Source organism: Opisthocomus hoazin, chromosome 8, assembly GCF_030867145.1.
Source record: "Opisthocomus hoazin isolate bOpiHoa1 chromosome 8, bOpiHoa1.hap1, whole genome shotgun sequence".
NCBI lineage: Eukaryota > Metazoa > Chordata > Aves > Opisthocomiformes > Opisthocomidae > Opisthocomus > Opisthocomus hoazin.
In genome coordinates, this window is record NC_134421.1 from 43,952,247 (window position 1) to 43,970,423 (window position 18,177).

General features: G+C 39.9%; 1 long non-coding RNA gene across 1 annotated transcript in view; it reads right to left on the minus strand.

Annotated features, from left to right (window-relative positions):
- Positions 1–5,817: 5,817 nt before the first annotated feature.
- The window catches only part of LOC142362205 (uncharacterized), a 59,069-nt gene continuing 46,709 nt past the window's right edge, over positions 5,818–18,177 (minus strand). Inside the window, exon 4 of the long non-coding RNA XR_012764796.1 lies at positions 5,818–7,481. This is a non-coding gene — a long non-coding RNA (uncharacterized LOC142362205). The remainder of the gene's footprint in view (positions 7,482–18,177) is intronic.

Here is an 18,177-nt window from a genome sequence, read left to right on the forward strand (position 1 = left end):
GGGCTGGCCTTGGGGTGCCAGTCTCCCACAGAGGCAGCCTGGGGCACAGATTCAGGAGTCTGGATTCCAAGTGGTTAAAAAATGCAGCAGCACTCCGGGCTGCAATACTTAAAGATTTTTTTTGTTTTCTTTGGGTCTGACTCCAAACTTCTGTTGGTTCCCATGAACATGCCAGGCAGCGTTTACAAGCTAAGAAACTGCAATTTAGAATCACAAATAATTAATTTCCCTTCTCTTCACTGCTTTGTCAGGATGACTTGAAGGATTGTGATAGTGCAGGGCCCAAACAGAGATGGAGAAGAGATTTATTTCCTGTTTAGCAAACTAATGTGCACTCATCTCTGTCCTACCACAGGCTCTTCTGCTCTCTTTCTAGGGCATGACAAGCCCATCTCGGGTTCTTTAACTCGTGTGAAGTATACCAAGGCCTAGCTGCTCTAGCTGGCAATATAATGTAGATGTACTGTTTCTCCTCAGTATGAGTGGTTCTAAAAATGAAGATTATCTTTGTACGTAGTCTTGCAAAAATGCCACAGACTCAGTTTTATCCTACTGGGATTATGAGTCTGCATAAAGTTGAAAACATGGTTGATGGAAAGGATTAATCTGCCATTATTTGAACAAATTGGGATTTTTAATGTAAGAAAAAAACTACCTTGGTGCGACTGGCTTAACAGGGCTATTTCAGTGATTCCCATCTCACCCCACTGTGTTGAGATCTCTGAGTGGTCCAACACTCCTCAGTCACTGCAAATACACACCTCATTCTCGCCTTGCAGGCTGCCTTTGGGGCGGTTCTGGTCCTGGCACCACCACCAAATTTTTAGACATGCTAGGGCGGATCCCTGTATCCCCAGTGCTGCTCTTGCTTCTTCACTGGAAAGTGATGATAGTTATGCCTAGCTGCTATCCAAAATATTTATCTATAGGCACTTCCAATTGCCTTAGATCATTAATTAGTAATGTTTGTTCACTGTTTTTAATGTGGTCCACGTGTCATTATTATTATTATTTATAACCAATATGTTCTTTCAGCTATAATCCCCAAGAGTCAGACTTATTCAGTAACCCAAAGCAGAGCACAGGTAGTACAGTAATGCATGGAGCAAATGCTGTTAGAGATCACACCAAGGATAACTCAGGACAAACAGTTGGCTCAGGAGCCAGAGAAAAACATCATGAAAAACAACAAAGTGAGAAAAGGGCATGCAGCAGGGCAGAATATTTATCCCCCAATTATAGCAACATGCTGTTTAGTTTGGTGACTATAAAACCCATGCTGAACTAGGATGCATTTCTTTTCCAAGATAGAATATGTCTGCGTCAACAATAAATTATCATTGCTTTTTAACAGTTCAGCAATTCTGATCAGATGCCAGAATGAAGACAAAGGAGGTTGAATTTATTTAACTTCTCTCGGGTAAACAAGGGGTCAGATACAGTAATACCCTAGACTTCAGCTTTCAAATGGCAGTGTCTTCTACAGAGTCAGCAACAACGTCAAAACTTCTTGCAGTCAGCTACTGGCATAGAGGAAGGAACTAATGATTGTGAGAAAATGTTCATCTGTAGAGCTTGAAATTTATGTCCTTAACTTCTTAGTAGAGAATAGATACTATTAAACCAATATTTTTTATCTCAGAGCTTCTCTAAAAACCTACTAATAAGCGAATGCTATAACGAAAATCCATATCATGCTGATTGTATTGTCAATAATAATGAAAATTTTTCTGTTGGTCTTCATGAAAGTGGGTTAGATATCGCAGTGTCTCTGTGTAGAAGTTGCCAGCTAAGTGCATTTTTTTCTGGAGACGTGTTCCTTCTGCCTGAGATGAAACAGCTACACTGCCAGTAAGAGTATGTCAACATCGTAAATTGTCACCTCCCTGGAAGTGGGCAGCTTGATGATTGCAGCCTGATTGTGACACCGAGGAACATTACTGTCGACTCTCCTGCCTCAGATCGGAGAGGAAACACAAAGGTATGTCAGCCTGGATAATCTTTTAAACAGTTTTAAAATGCATACGGTAGTTTCCGCTTCTTGAAAGACAAATTGCATGTCAAAGGTATCACTACGCACTAAATAGCCATGTGTTGGTGGGATGCTTTTACCTCTGTTCTAATTCGACTCCGGTAAAACAAATGCACACACTGAATAATTTGGGTTTGCACCCCCTGTGTTTGTCCTTGTTGGAAAGTTTGCAGGTAAGTCTCTTCATCAGCCACTGCAGAGACATCTCCTGAGGCTAATCCATCATAGTTATCTCCCTGCAAAGGCAACATCGCTTCTTTTGCGTGTCCATTAGCAGGTCTGTCGCAGGGGGGATGCTCTGAGCATGTTTTCGTTGCTGCTATTCTTCTTTTTAACCTACCTTAAATAAGATCTTTTTCTAAGAAGTAAGGCCTCTTGGAGGACATTACAAGTGACGTTTTGAATGTTACTTTTCAAAGAATACAGTAATAATGATTTAATAATGTTTTATACTTCTGTAGGAGTTTATGTTTGCTAGTCTCAAAGTGCCATAAAACCATTTTCTAATGTATGTCTTTAGACAAGTGGATAAGCACAAATCTAGGCCGGATTCTCTTCTCTCTCACGTTGGCTTTGCCCTCGCAAATCTTTTAATTTGGCTTTAGTTTTCTACCTGGTGGAGGGACTGACTTCCTTGGGCCCTGCCTGTGTCTATCCCATCATGCCAGGGAGGGCTGGAGGGGCAGTGCAGGCAGTATGGGCTGGGGACATCGGTGACAGGAGGTGTCAGGGTGGGAGCCCCCGTGTGAGGGAAGCAGAGGTGTGAAGCTCTCCCTGCGTTTTCCAGGCAGTACTGGTCTTCACGTCAGTGCCTTGCTGGGCGGGAATGAAGGCGTATTGCAGAGAGCAAAGCTGTGCAGGCACTTTTTACTTCTGTCACAGTAGATGCTGTATGGCAGAGGTACGGGCAAGCAAGAGCAATCTGAAGAGAGCCTTCATGATCCACGACACGAAGACAGTTGTGTGTAAGCAGCCTCCATAAAACTCAGCACTCTTGTTTTCCACATGCCACCTCTGGGAACGTTTACTATGGTTGTGGCTGTACCTAAATGTGGGGACAGGAACAAGGTGCAAAAGTATTGGAGATGTATTAGGAAAGCTTCTTGCTTTAAAAAAAGTTCAAAGACACGACGGCCTCCCTCCTGATCTGACACAGTTTAAGACATCATGCTATCCTCTGGCTTCCTAAGTGATGCAGTAAGAGCATGTAACATTGTTGCAGTAAGATGGATAAATATATTTTTTTCCTTCTGAAATGTCATTTATGAGGGAGAAAAGTTTTCCTCTTAGTTCGCAGGGGACTTTGAGAAATTTTGTAACAGTTGTTTGCACCTGTACACAACACTGGCTTTGCTAAGGAGTTTTGTACAGAATGGTATGGATTCATAGTGTGTGTGACAGAAGGATGACTGCACGTCAGAGAGGCTGCAGCTTGACTCAGGTTTGATGCTAGAAGAAGCAGTCACAGCAGCAAGGCACAGCAAGAGCCTCACACTGTCAGGTGTGGACATGCTTGTGGGCTTCTACATGTTGAATACCCTGCCAAAAAAGTAAAAACCTGCAGATGTTTTAGGAAAAGCCAGTATGTCTGCACTTGTCACTCAGGACCTTACACACACACTTTAGCTGCAGATTATGAGAGTGACAATCTGCTCCTAGAAATATGTTTTGGCAGCAGAAGTTCAGGTTCAACATGGCCAGGAGCCACCTCACCCTGTAATGGGAGTCATCGTACCTGCTGAAGGGATCCCAGATCTGCAATACCAATTTTCTCAATGGAACAGCTTGATTTCCTCCCACTGTGCTTGTGATAGCTTAAGACTGAGTATAAGAAATAGGTTTTATTTCAACAATCACAACATTACAGAGATCTTCTTTCAGTCTTATTCATTGTTGCTGTCAAATTCAGAACACATAAAGAGGCAATAATAGGGATATTTTTTCCGAGTAATTTACAGCTGCTGAAGATGTGGGCCTCAGATGTGCAATTTTGACATAGATACCACTATTGGTGTGCTCTGTTAGAAACAAAAAGCTTTAAAGTTTGTTGATTTTCTCCTGCTGCTTTGAGTCTTTGGGGGAACTGTGCCCATTTCAAATGGGACTGGGACAACTCTTGAACTTGCTGGGAGTTTCTGCATTTCCTTTTCTCTTCTTCTTCCTTCTCTGAAATGTGTATACATATGCTTCTGACTATTCATGTTTACCCTATTTTTTAGGATTTTTTTGAGAACTTCTCCGTTGTACTCCTCGTGTTGCATGTTGCCAAGTAAATTGAATAGAAACTACCTTGTTCTTGCTTAATTTAAGTTTTGCTTATTAAGCTCAGCCAATTCTGAATACTAGCAAGCTATCACTTCTCTGCATAACCTAGAAATCATCAACACATTTCAATAAGCTCCTATAAAAGTTATGTCAGCTTTTCTGAATTTGCTCGTGGTGGTTCAGTAGCTGGCAATACGACCACAAAAACCCCTTCCTAACCTGTATTTATTTCTTACATTTATTTTTTCCCCAGGATCATAATTGTTAATATACCGACATTTAATTGGTGACTTTTATGTGTTTATGTATCATCCAGAAGAAATTCCTGCTGCTCATAATAAAATTTTAAATTCTTATCCTTCTTCATAATTCTCGAGAAACAACATGTGCTGGCATTTTGTATCAAGGCCATAAATGTGTTAGTCCAGGCTCCTGGCTATAGGATCTCTATTTGAAACTACACTCTTCAACACTCAGCTCAGTGTTCTTTTGTCCAAAAATTAATTTGGAAGTTGGTGACCTCCTTTTTTGCAGCTTCTTTCTCAGTGTTTTCTCTCTAAGTCAGATCTTTCACCTTTGCGAAGTCCAAATCTCTGTAGCCCTGAAGAAGTCATTGTTCAGCTGGCAACTTTTCTTTTGTTGCCTGGAAAGCGTTTGCTGATTTTCACCCTTGTTTTTACCTCCTCACTGTAAGGTAATTAATTTCAAAGACTTAATTGCCTGCTGACCACCTATTACACTTTAAAGTATCCTTTTTGCTAAGTGCAGTATTCAAAGCAGTATTTTTACTGTTATCATATTTACTGAGGTCATAACAGGAAGAGAATCATGCAGTTAGCTATGAAAACAGTGTCTGCACCATTTTCCTCACAAGTAATTCTATACTTGTGTTGTATTTTGAATGTTTCTGTGGAACTTAAACTACCAATCAGCAAGTGTTGATTGATTACTACAGGAACAGGGCTTTTGGCAAGAATTAAGCTTAACATTGGCAAGTTGCTTGGTAATTATTAGACTGTAAAAACCAACACAAAAGCATACATTATGCAGGGAGCTCAGTCTCAAACCACATTTACAGTTACATGTTCCTCTTGGAAATCATTCTAGAAGCCAGAGTTACTGGATCGGAATTGGTAATATTTACTGCTGAAATATATACAAGTGTTAATTTCAAAATAAGGTAACCAGTATGTGTAGGAGGTCTTCATCAGCTATATTTGTTGCTAAAATGCTTCCTATTCCTTTTGTTTCTCTTTAGCAATTCTGCTATGATATTTGTTGGAAGAGTTTCTGTCTGGTTTTATCTTCAGTGATTTAATTGTAATTCTGTCCAGAAATCTCAGTGACACCTACCATTTACAATTTGGTGACATTTTTTTATTAAGAAAGATGAAATGCATCTACAAAGCAAAAGTGTAAGCATTTTCATCTTGAAATAGAAGGAAATTTTCATGGTAAAATCTCAAGGAAAATGTCATGAAAATAAAATTAAACATTTTAAGTATAAAATAGTATCTCCTGTCATGCTGGTATCTGCAAAACCAGGATGTAACGCTGGAATCTAGGAGAAGTTCTAATCTTGGAGTGCTGTTGTACAGAGAATAGTATCTGGATGAAGAAATTCACTGGTTGATATTGTTTCTTTAAGGCAGGAGTCTCCTGATCTGTTGTAGTTGCATCTCACCTGACAACACTTCAGTTTCGTCCACCTGGGCATAACCTCTTACATAAGGGCTGCTCCCACTTCTGGTTTCCTCCACCTTCCTCTGTCCTGTGTCTTCCTCTTCCTCCTGCCCCTACCAGTGCTACAATCATGCATCAGCTTGACTCTGTCATCAGTTAACTCACAATAGAGGAAAGTAGCATCTCTGGAAGTTATTGAAACTCTTTCAGACACCTTTCTTGGCATACTAGAAAACACCTTTATTAGATGTCTTTTTCTCTCCACTGGTCATTGAGTGAGTAACTCAAACTTTGATGTCCCAACTTTTAAACATCTTAAGTTAGGGCAAATGAATTTTACTCAGCTCTTAAATCAGAAGTTTTACTCTTGGGAGAAATTTACTTCTGTAAAGTACAGATGGAGAATAACGTGCTCCTAGTAAGCAGGCTTTTGGGGATCCAGACTCATAGGGTATGGCAGGTACTCTGTGATTAATGCACTTCAGCAGGAGTCACACTGCTATAGCATCACCAGGCTACCTTTAAAGCAGCCCTTTGCTCACAGAAAACTCTTATTTATCAGATTTACCTGGAGCTTGCAGATTTTCAGACTTTCACCATGAAAAAAGTTGTGAGGACTGTTTTCCACAAAAAGGCTTGACATACTAGTTTGAGACATATTAGAGCCATAGTTTTTTTGGGGTGTGGATTGAAAAATGATGAATGTGGTTTATTTTGAGTTTTTTTTAGTGTGGTATTTGTCTGTATTGTGCCTTGCTCAGACATTCTTGTCTGAATGTCTTAAGGTCTGGAGATTTTCAAGGCAATCTAGGTCAGCATATGGATTTTAGAGCACTTGGAAAATTTGATGATAAACAATAAGGTCATCTTGACATTGAACATGATGGTGCTATGAGCCAGTGAGAGCTTCTATGTTAATTCATGGAATGCATAGATAGGTGTTGTATTTTGAAAATTCAGTGGGTACTTCTGCATCTGCATGTGAAGGGTTTGATTTGTATTTCCACTTTCATTTAGATTACTCAGGAGGTAACGTTCTCTTCAAAAATCCCTGTGTTCTCTTCAGAAAATGATGGCTGTGGCTTGACCTTCTTTAAAAAGAGACAGGGTAATGGTAGAAAAGTGCATCAGCTAGAAAAATTGTTATGAAAAAGGAAAAGATTAGGTGAGAGTCGCTGTTTTAGGATTATTCAGTTTTCCAAATAAATGGAATCACTGAAGTATTTCCATTAGGATCTGAGCATCAAAGATCATTAAAACGTTGGAACCCTTGTTTATGTGGAGAGGGGTGATCTTGTTGGTCATGGATTCCCATCTAACTGAGTTGGGAGAGTTGAGCAGTCAAACATTGAATGACACAGAGAATAATACAGCTACTTATGTAACCACATCACACCTTCAGATATTACTGTGCCACATATATAGCTTAAAATCTTCAACATTTTGAGTGGGAAAGATGCTCCTGTGGATAGATTGAGGCACAATACAATGGGGCCAGGATCTAAAAAAAAAAAAAAAAGTATAGTTGCATAGATTCTTGTGTTTTTCCATTGGATTTCTATGGTATACAACGTGATACTGCCTTCAGAACCTAGCTCTCTACATGCAGTGACACTATGCATGCATTTGCTACCTGTTTACCAAGTACACAGCTATGACATAACATAATAGATATTGAAGGATGATAGAATTATGATAGTAAGACCATATATTAAGACTTGCAGAAGTGCCAAAATTTATCATGTTTTAATTTTCAGACCTTGCATAATTAAATTTACATAGGTTGACCAGGTACTTCTAACGAGTGGGTGATTTGACCTGCATGCAATGTAAAAGCATTGCTGATATGAGAAAAAAATTGTGTGCACATGGCTTATGAAAGCAATGTTCAAATCCAGACCAGTACCAAATACCAGGATTCTAGACTTGTATTTATATTTAAATCTGGGAGCCGCTTCATAGTCAGAAGACAAAGTGCTGAAATGTGGAGAGCTGAAAAAAAATAATTTATTCTTATATAAGTTGAAATTGCAAAAGGGTTAAGATCATCTGGATACTCTTTCTATTTGTCCAAACTAAAGACAGAAAATCATGTTTGCTTAGAGAAGTAAGCTTTTGCACTTACTGTCATTAAATCTGAGATGTTCTTGATTGGGAATATTTTGTCGCCAGTTTTATGAAGCCTTACAGAAACATACATTGCCCATTATATAACAAAAGCAGTGGATCAGCTAAGTACGGTGAGAAATTCTGCAAGCAAAACTGACAAAGGCCCAATTCTCTTTCAACTTTACAGAGAGACTCCTTTGACTTAATAGATTTGTTCCCGTGTAATTGAGGGCAGGACTGGGGTAGAAGGGCATGCTGGGAAATTCATTCTCCTGCCTTCATAAATAAGGAGTTGATTCTGACTTAATGTGATTCTCACATAATAGATGATTGTCACATATGTTGCAAAACTCACTATTGTGCCCTGCTCTATATAAGGCTAGAATTGAGCCCTGTGGTTCTATTTTAAGCACTGAAATACAGAGTCTAATTAGTGATGTACTTATGTATTATTCCTACACCAGAGAAATAACTCTTACAGAAGGCTTGAGCTTGTGTAACATATGTTTATTTAGCCTTTTGTAGATGCATTATCTAACTATTGCTTTTATGGTTCAGGCCATGGATTATTAATTGAAACAGTAAAATAAGCAATCATCTTTGGTTGCCATAGCAAAGCTACCCAAAATATAGTTGCTGAGGAAACCATACTGAGAATATACACAATATATAACCTAATATTGTTGATATACAACTTTAAGAGTATGAGGATATAAAATATACTTGTGGTCTTGTTGGGAGTTTAAATATTGAATCTGATACAGGCTTATTAATTTCTATTTTAAAATCTTCCTGTTGCATGTAAAGATATATTATCTGTCTGATAATATTTACAGTATGTAACAATTTTTTTAAAAAATCCTGCTTCACTAGAGGAAGAATTAGACTTTGGGAAAAGATCATGAATGAGTGAAAAGTGAAGAAACATCATAATGATGAATGCTGCTTTTCTAATCCGAATAAAGATCTACAACAATGAGATAAATAATAATTAAAAATATAACTTTTCCCCTGCAGCATTGTGGTACTTTATTTGTAATCGTAGGAAAAAACTAGAATGACCTGCCACTTCCCAGATGGGTTCTATAACATATATCGTATCTTTTCCAACAGAAGCATGTATATAACCCTTTCTGATATGCTTCCAGTAGGGAGGATTTCAGAACATCCCCATGCAACCTGTTCAAGGGCTTTGCTCTTCCACTCTTCGTAAGATTTTCCCAGTGTCTACCATGAATATTTATTGCTGCAGCTTAAGCCATTTACTTCTTGTCCTGTGCGTCATAAACAGAGAAAAGTGTATTTTATTCCGTCCTGCAGTATCTCTCAATGTACCTGAAGACTGTTATCATGTTTCCAAATTAATCGTATCTTATGTAATTAAATAACCACAGCTTTCAATTTTCTTTGATACCTTATGTTTTATGCTTAGATTGCTACAATTTTCTTGAAATTCTGTACCTAGAAATGGATCCCATATTCCAGCTGAAACCTAATCTATGCTGGACAGAGCAAGGGGACTATTCCACTTGTCTTCACATATTCCTAATTATAAATCCTACCATAGCTGGCTATCTTTTTCTTGGGAGTAGGCCATTGTACACTTATGTTCAGTTTGTGATCCACTGCGATCCCTGAAATAAATTCTTGAAGAACTGCTACCTAAATCAGATGTTGTACATCCTGCATTTGTGCAGTCAATTATTGCTAAGAATAGAAACCTGCATTCATTCATGGTGAGTTGTTTCCTGTTCAGTAGATTATTTCCTGTTTGTTAAGAATATTTGAACTCTAATAATGCTAGCCAAGATATCTGCAGCCCCTTTCAGTTTAGTTTTTCACAAATATAATAATCATAATAATGCAATAAAAAGAGCATAAGAAGCCTTTGTATTTAATCTTCAGGCTCTTAACGAAAACGTTGGTTAGTACTAAAGCCAGGACAGACTACAGTGGAACTTCAATGCATCTGTCTATTTTTGACAGCTATCTACTGTCAGCTGCTCTCTAGCCTTCAGTTGTTCAACCAGTTTTGCATCATGTAGTAGGAGATCGAACAAGACCGTATTTCCCTAATTTGCGTATGACAAGTCTGTCCTGCTAGATTGCTTTCCCTAGACATTCAGCAGGCTGAGACTTCCCGTTACCTAGAGGTCCCGTGCTTACTTCTACCTCCTGCAGATAAAAAGCTCCTGTAGCCTAATCTTCCTTGTCTGTAATGAACTGCTCCCCATGACTGTACCTATAGTCTTGTATTTTCTTAACCTTGAATAAACCTTCCTTCAGTTGGTTCAACTTTCTCCATATTCTGGGACTCCAAGCTGCTAATTCAGTGCAGAGTAGACAAGGCAACATCTCATTATTTGCCTACTCTTAGTGAAAAAGCTGTGTCCTTTAATAATGACAAGTGAGTCATGTGAGATTTTCCACAAAATATATGCTATGACTATTTAGTTACATCCTTAATCATGTACCAAGATTTCCAGCTCTTCTTCTTTAGCTTTGCAATTCTGTCAATGACATGCAGACATTCAGGGTATTTAGCAGATCGACTCACCATCCTTTCTCTCTCTTTCCTATACCCTCTTATGGATAGGATCAGATTTTTCATCTGAGTTTAGACCTTTCCCAAGGCTGCTGCTACTGCTTTTGTGTTTTGTCACAAACCCTTCACAACAGATTAGCATGTGACATGATGAACACTCTACATTTACCCGGCATCACAGGGAAAACGACCATGGAAGGAGTCATGTCCCTCCTGACAAAGCTGCCTTCACCACTGTGCACCTGCTGCTCCCGCCTAATCCCAGTCCTTCAGCCTTTCCTCAGGACCTTGCACATATTCTCCATCGGGGCCATGCCAAGGCTGGGCAGGAGGGGACTGGTGGGTGAGTGGGGCTGGGGGTGTGACTAGGGCAGCCCAATGTCCCAGGGAGCTGTAGCCGTAAGGCAAGTCTGAGGCCCCACCAGGAAGCCCGGAAGGCAAGTCAGGGTCAGGATCAAGACTGTCAGGCGACAAGGTTGGACGGAGGCAGAGCTGCAAGGAGCCTCCAGCAAGCACTAAAGGAGGGGGCCTGGTCTTCGTGCAGGTCCCACCTCGAGGGAGGCCCCAGAGGTGTTTTTTCATGGCTTTTTACCCACAATTTAGCTATTTTCTGTGAAGTTGGATCCCAGGTTTCGTGGCTGCACCAGATTACAGCAGACCTTGAGCATGGGCAGTTAAACCCCAGATGAGGACTACTGTCATGGTCCATTTGGATCTCTCAAATTTACAGAACAATGTACTCTATAACTTAAACTTTATTTTATGAGCTCATTAGGAGAGAAAACATAAATACAACAAACAAGGGCTCAATTCCCTTTGTACAGCCTAGTCTAATATGAGTTCACTAATTCATCTCTTAATTCATGAGGTTTCTAACTCACAAGTTCTCTAATTCATAACTCGCAACTCAACTTGTGCACCTATGAGCAATACAAGCAAAACAGTCACCTAGCCGACGGTGAGAGTGCCCATCTTCCCTCCATTGTCACGGCGCGGGCATCCCCTGTATCACAGCGGGAAGAACAAAAGCCTCAGCAGTCCAGCTGCTGTTGGATCTGCTTCAAAAACTTTTTGGGTAAACTGACATGTTGATAACCTTCCCGCCTGGAGGTTTGGTCTATCCCATTTCTGTGAGTTAGCAGATTCTGCAGAAGACTGCCAGTCAATCAATACACAAGGATTGTGGCTGCAGGAGGCAGCAAGCTGCAAGTGGCGGTGGCTGCGCAATGACCTTCAGCCCTTTCTGGCCACTGTGTCCTGCCTACATGTCACTGTTGCTTCGACCTAATGGCACTGCTCCCAGCACATATCAGGCCTTGACACGAGCTGTGTTTTAGCCAAAATCTGAGCAGGAGTTGAATGAAAGTTGCAACTATGGAGAAAGACAGTTAGAGGCTGGTCAGGTCAGTGATGGCATATTTGTGCTCCTGAGCCATGGATGGTTATTTATGGCAGTATCCTTAGTGCTTCTGTAGACAATAAGTAAGGGATGCAAAATCCTTGGACATCTTTCAGTTAGCCCTGGAAGGTGACACAATTCTTGGTGTCCAGGTGGTGCCAGAGTGGTGTAAAGTGTTGCGTGATGCACATGCTTTAAAACAAGTTACTTCACACAGAAAACCAGTCATCCACAGACTCATCAATAACTTTAGCTGGAAACTTCAATAAGGATTTTTAGGAAGTTGTACAGATTTATTGCCTTAATGCTCCCTAAGCAAAGCCTGAGTAGTCTGGAATTGTTCTGAGTTGTGTCAATGAGTGATGGATTAAAGATTCCCCAGGTACTGTGTACAAGCGACACTGCTGACCCGAATGGTTCCTTGAAAGCTATTCTGGTTTATTGTGTCAGTGATCCACAGATAATAGGTCTCTGGGGGAATTTTGAACCAGGTTTTTCAATTCATGAGGCAGTAAGGATACTCTGACTTGCCAAGTCTAGGCAAACTTTGGCACATCTTGAAGCATATTTGAAGGGCTTGAAGCAATGTCTCACAGACTTTTATTGAACTTGCAACAGATTTAAAGGAGGAACAGTCAGGAAACGCAGTGATTCTGGACTGGGGAAGGGCATGAGTGGGAGGGAATTCATGCAGTGCTCAGCCAAAGTCTTAACTGTAGAAACAATTTTCAGGCACGGGGTAAAGAAAAAGATTTCATATGTTTTCAAGCTTGCAATAGCTGCACAGCGTTGTGTCAAAGTCTCTGACTTGCTGCAGACTCATAGTAGAACATATTTACATTCTTCTGCTAGACTGAGAATCACAAAGTAATTTCACAAGCAAACTTAAAAACATTAACAGTTCTAATTATTGAATGATAGCATACTGAGAATTTTGTTTCATGTAATTAAAAAATGGCAGAAGGAGAATTTCAAACTTAATTGCTACATTTTCATGCAATGATGTGAAATGGAAGTAGGAAACTTAGCTTTGGAGACTAAATAAAATCTGTCAGCAATGGAACTTACTACTGAAAAAGGCTTATCTCAGATTAAACATTTTTGCTTATGCAATCCTGTTAGCATGACCTCACAAAAACCAGTATTATCACATAGTTATGCCTTATTTTATGTTTGCATGCTCCCAAATTTAATTCTTATATTAAAAAATTGTCATTAAATGAACAATAACAAATACATTTCTTACATAGCATGTTCTAATTAGTTTTTAAAGAGAACTCTTATATGAGTAAACCGTGGAACTATAAAGACTTTTTCCTTTAGAAAGACGATTCACAGTGTAAACTCCACTGGATCATTAAATGTTTTTGCCAAATTCTGTATTTCCAGAAACATAAATTGCAACTTAGAGATTTAGCTACATTTTATTAACTTGCAGATGAATAGTTGATTAATACTGTTCATGAATTGTTATTATTCATGAATTCTTGTTATTTATGTTTGGATTCTTGTTTATTCAACTGAAACAAGATTACTTCAGAATATGGACTAAACTTGCTAGCCTCAATTTGCATGGAGTATCTTTGCAAACAAATTCCTTATTTTTGAAGCATGCATATTTGTGGTGAATCATTATGAATCCCAGTGTGCTGCTTAGGCTTTACCTACACATCCTTAGGGTTCCCCTTGCATGTTTTAACAAGAAATGTAATAACTATTGTGCCTTTAAATAACAAATGACAATTCAGCAGTGTACCCTTTCATAGTGACACATACCAAACATCAGAAAAAAGGAATGCTATCTTCTGTCAAGCCAGTGATATGGACAAGTGTCACTCTTTCTTAGTATCCAAAGTGACAGAGCCACAACTGGTGTGTGATACACGTGTCTAGTCACATGAAGCATTTAGTTAACAGGTGATCTGCTATAACCAAAATAGATGTGTGGGAAAGGTGCCACTGAAATACGTGCTGCATACCTCTTTTTTTAATCTTTTCCCATTGCATGAGCACTATTAAATTCTGTATTAAATGAACATTGTGTCCTATAAGAATTACAGCAAGAGGAAATTATTCTCACTTGTCACATTACAGAAATACAAAGCTTCAAACTATAGTGTCAAATTATTTTTCATGTGTCACCGTTTAAAGAAAGGCGGCAATAAAATGAGTGGCAGACACTCCCTATTAACCCCTGCCCTCCCACCAGAGGAAGGGAAAAGGAGGAAAAGGGAGAGAGACTTACAAATTGAATATAAAAATTTTACTAATAACACTTATAATATTAATAATATCAATAATAAGAGAAATAATGCAAAATACACAAAACTGATACCAAGTTTCCCGGAACTGGGTGCCGGGCACTGGTGTCCCACCAGCAGCTGCCAGGCAGTACCAGGAGGTCCTGGACTGGACTCAGCAGCAGATGGGAACTGGACTCAGGGATGCACAGATCGGCATATGGATCAGGATCGCAGGCAGAACAACGAGCATGGTCCTCTTCAGAAGGCGGCCATGGATGAAGAGAGCGAGACCCTTGTGATCCCCCAGCTTTAAACTGAGAATGACGTGCGTGGCATGGAATACTGCACTGGTCAGTATCGGGTCACCTGTACTGTCCGCCCCTCCCCACAAGTATGATCCCTTCCGACTCCTCACTTGGGGGAACTATGAGGTCTGTTGGTGACCTTGGCTGCTATAGTGATAATTATAAGCAGGGGCCTTTTTCTGCATTCCTTTCCTACTTATTAAGAGTTGAGTGGGAAGATCAAATCATAATGAAGGAAATATTATGAATAATATATAGTCATTTACATGGAGCAGAAGCTAAAATAGGTAGGCAAATGTTGAATTAGTTACCTCAAATTTATAGAGAGCACATTGCCCATTCTCCCATTTGAACCTTCAGAGCGTTGTCTGAAAAGCAGATTCTTTTATCCGGTGTGCAGTAAGCCAACCCTCACACACTCAGAAGACATATTGTTTTATTCAGGCCTGGGTGCGTGGTGGACTTTCCACAAATCAAGCACACCCAAGGCCAGCCTCATCGTTACATTTATACATTAAATTCATGCATATTCTACCTACCTAATACTTATTAATTCTAATCTACATAAGTTGTGCAATTGCAAGGCATCATTCTTCTTGGCTCCTTTGCAGACCCTGCTGCGCATGTGTCCCTCCTTTTCGGGTGTCTGTGGTGGTCTTTGGCGGTCCTCCCAGATGAAGTACCCTAACTCCTTTTATCAATATATGTTCACACATCACCAAAGGACAATTTAAGGCTATTTTCTTTTGCCAGTTTTCTTTTGTTCCTTCAAGAAGGAGAATTTCTCTTTGATTTGATTAATCGGATAGTGTAGATTGCCAAGATATTCTGTCTCTAAGCTTAGGTTAAACGATGACATTTTTCTGGTCATGCACTACTTGCTTTAACAAAAGCTACTTAAACCCTAACACCACCCCTTCTTTCCAAGGGAAGAACTTGTTCTGTTACAAGTAACCTCTTTACATCTTTATTTCACCTGTAGTCCTGCCGTAATTCAATTTCTTTGGTATATCTAATTATCATATTCTAATTAAAGGAAACTATAGCCTTAAAACTGTTCATGCTCACACACATCTAAACCACTTAAATGCTGCTGGAGGCTGTACACCTGTCCCAGGAAGGATGCTAAGAGATCAGACAGTTTGGCAAAAGTAGAGTGTTTATGAAGAGCGACCTTAGGCAAAGCACGAAGCTGGCATAAGCCACATGCACCTGTCGGTTATGATGGTGACTGACATATACTGAGAAAGAAATACATTTCTAAATGGAAATCAAAATAAATGCTTCAGTGATGAAAACCCAAACTGTGCAGAATTGGTTTGTTTGTTGGCATACCACGCAGCCTGCACGTGTGTTGGAAATGCATCAGTCTCGTGGCATTCTGAAAAGGATTGGAAACAAAGGAGAGGCATCCTCATTATTTGGCATGTTGCATTCTGCATCAGTGTTTCAGTGTGATGCCAGTTATGTTAGACCCTGTAGCAGTGACAGGAGATAAAAATACAAAATGCCCTGAGATGAGGTGAATTGTTTAAAATGTACAGAAGGGGCAAACTGAACCATATCAAGAAAATTGTGATCCGTTGCTATTCAGTGTAGTGTTTTAGTCCTCCAATATGTTTTGCACTGAGCTTTTTTCCACCGTTTTCCCCCTTCAAGATTTGTTGGATACAGTCCTGCAACTACACGTTCAGGTAGCAACTCATGTAACTGATCCTCATATAACTGTAGTCTGCGGTGACAATGTCTGTAAGCACTGGCATGTATGGTTTCAGCATAATACAAGCTTATACATATCTTAGAAAACACTCATGCCACAAAAAACCCTACAGTTTTTCACATGTTTTTATTTTATTGGTCAAAATATGCAGGTGTTACAGCTTTCTAAATTAAATGAGAATTCCTGCCACAAGACATTATGCATTCTGTTTGTGCTATGCATATCCTGAAGAGATTTGCGGTGGGGGGGACACAAAGAAAAACAGTTTTAAGCTTGTTGGGAATTGCTTCTTCCCACACCTTATTTACAGCCATAACTTTCTTTGAAGAGCTTTTCCTGACAACCAAAATGATTGGAAACCATGCAAGGAGAGTCCATATATGAGTGTCTAAAAGGACTTCATAAAGATGCAAATCATCTTCAAAATACTTTCCCTGTGTGAAGACCAAAGCCATGTGGTGCCTAACAATATCTTGTGACATTATAAGAGTTTTTGCAAACAAAATTAACTTTTATGCATACCTCATATTTCCTTCAGCTCAGATAATGAAGCCAGCATAGTTCTTTCAGTTAGTTTGATGCTCTTATGCCTCATTACAATGCTGACGTTTGTTGCAAACCTGTTGAGCTACACTGTGTCTTTAGGCATAGCCCTGAGCAAGACAAGCGGCATAGGCTGGAGCACCACAAAAGCAGCCCTTGGAGGCATTGTGCATCAAGGACACTCCTCCTCTGCTCATGTGTTGGCGGGGAGGAGAAAACAGGAGGCAGGAAGGAAATATCCAGCATGTTTTCAAAAATAATAGCTCACTGCCTTGCTTACAGTGGTCAGGTGTTCTGACTGCAGAGTATGTTGGGGAAGATGGAGAACGTTTGGATGGAATTCACTTTTATGTGCATTTCATTTCACCTCTCTGAGGCTGTTTACTAGCCCAGGCTTGCTTTCAGGATCCCAGGGGACTTGCTCTCCTTTTTGCCAATGAAATGAAAGGAACAGGCTACCTCACAACACAGTGAGTCTTTGATGTATTATAAAATCAGCCTTTCAGCCTCATCTCCTGTTTCTAAACCTGATGTAGGAACCATATAAATAACTTAATGGGCATTAAGTAAACTCTAAAACTTTCCTCGTGACCTCTCCCAATTTCTTTAAGGTCCTACCATCCCCCAAAGAATCTTTAAGTCTAATGGAAGGAAGAAGTTGGAACCATTAGAAAATGTGCAAACTGGAGTATACTTCTAACTCTGCTGGATGTCTTCAAGACATTAAAATCCCATGGGATCGCCAAGTTGAGTCACTTTGGGTCTAGACCTCTATTTATGAATTCTGTGGGAGATTGCAGGACTATTAAGGTCAGTTCCTATTTTGACTTTTGTGACATCTGTCAAGTCCCCATAGAAAAGACTTTGACAAGAATTGTAGAAGTGGTCTCACACTGCGGTATGAATGGTACACGTTTCTGCAGTAAGAATGGTTGGAGTTCTGACTTCTAACCACCTTCCAAAGAGGGCTGCTTTTCCCTTTTCTATTGACTGGGATTCTCAGGATACAACTGTGCTGCACAAAGCATGCTTCATGGAGCCATCTGTGCTAGCCTGGAGAGCAGAATGTAACTATGCTACCCTGGTTCTCCTCCAGAGCAGATACATCCTGTTGTTAATGAGCATTAAGTCTACAGTATTAAATCCGTGCACAATACTGTAAAAATTAATCATAGCTCCTGTATGGTAGCTAACTTAGCTGTCTTTTCACGGCATTGAGTTCTGCCAGATAGATATATCCAAAGGAATTCAAGGACTGGCCTGCAGGAGCCTGGGCAGAGTGAGTATCTCAGATTTCCAATTCCCTACTGCCCTTAAGAGTGGAAGAACTTTT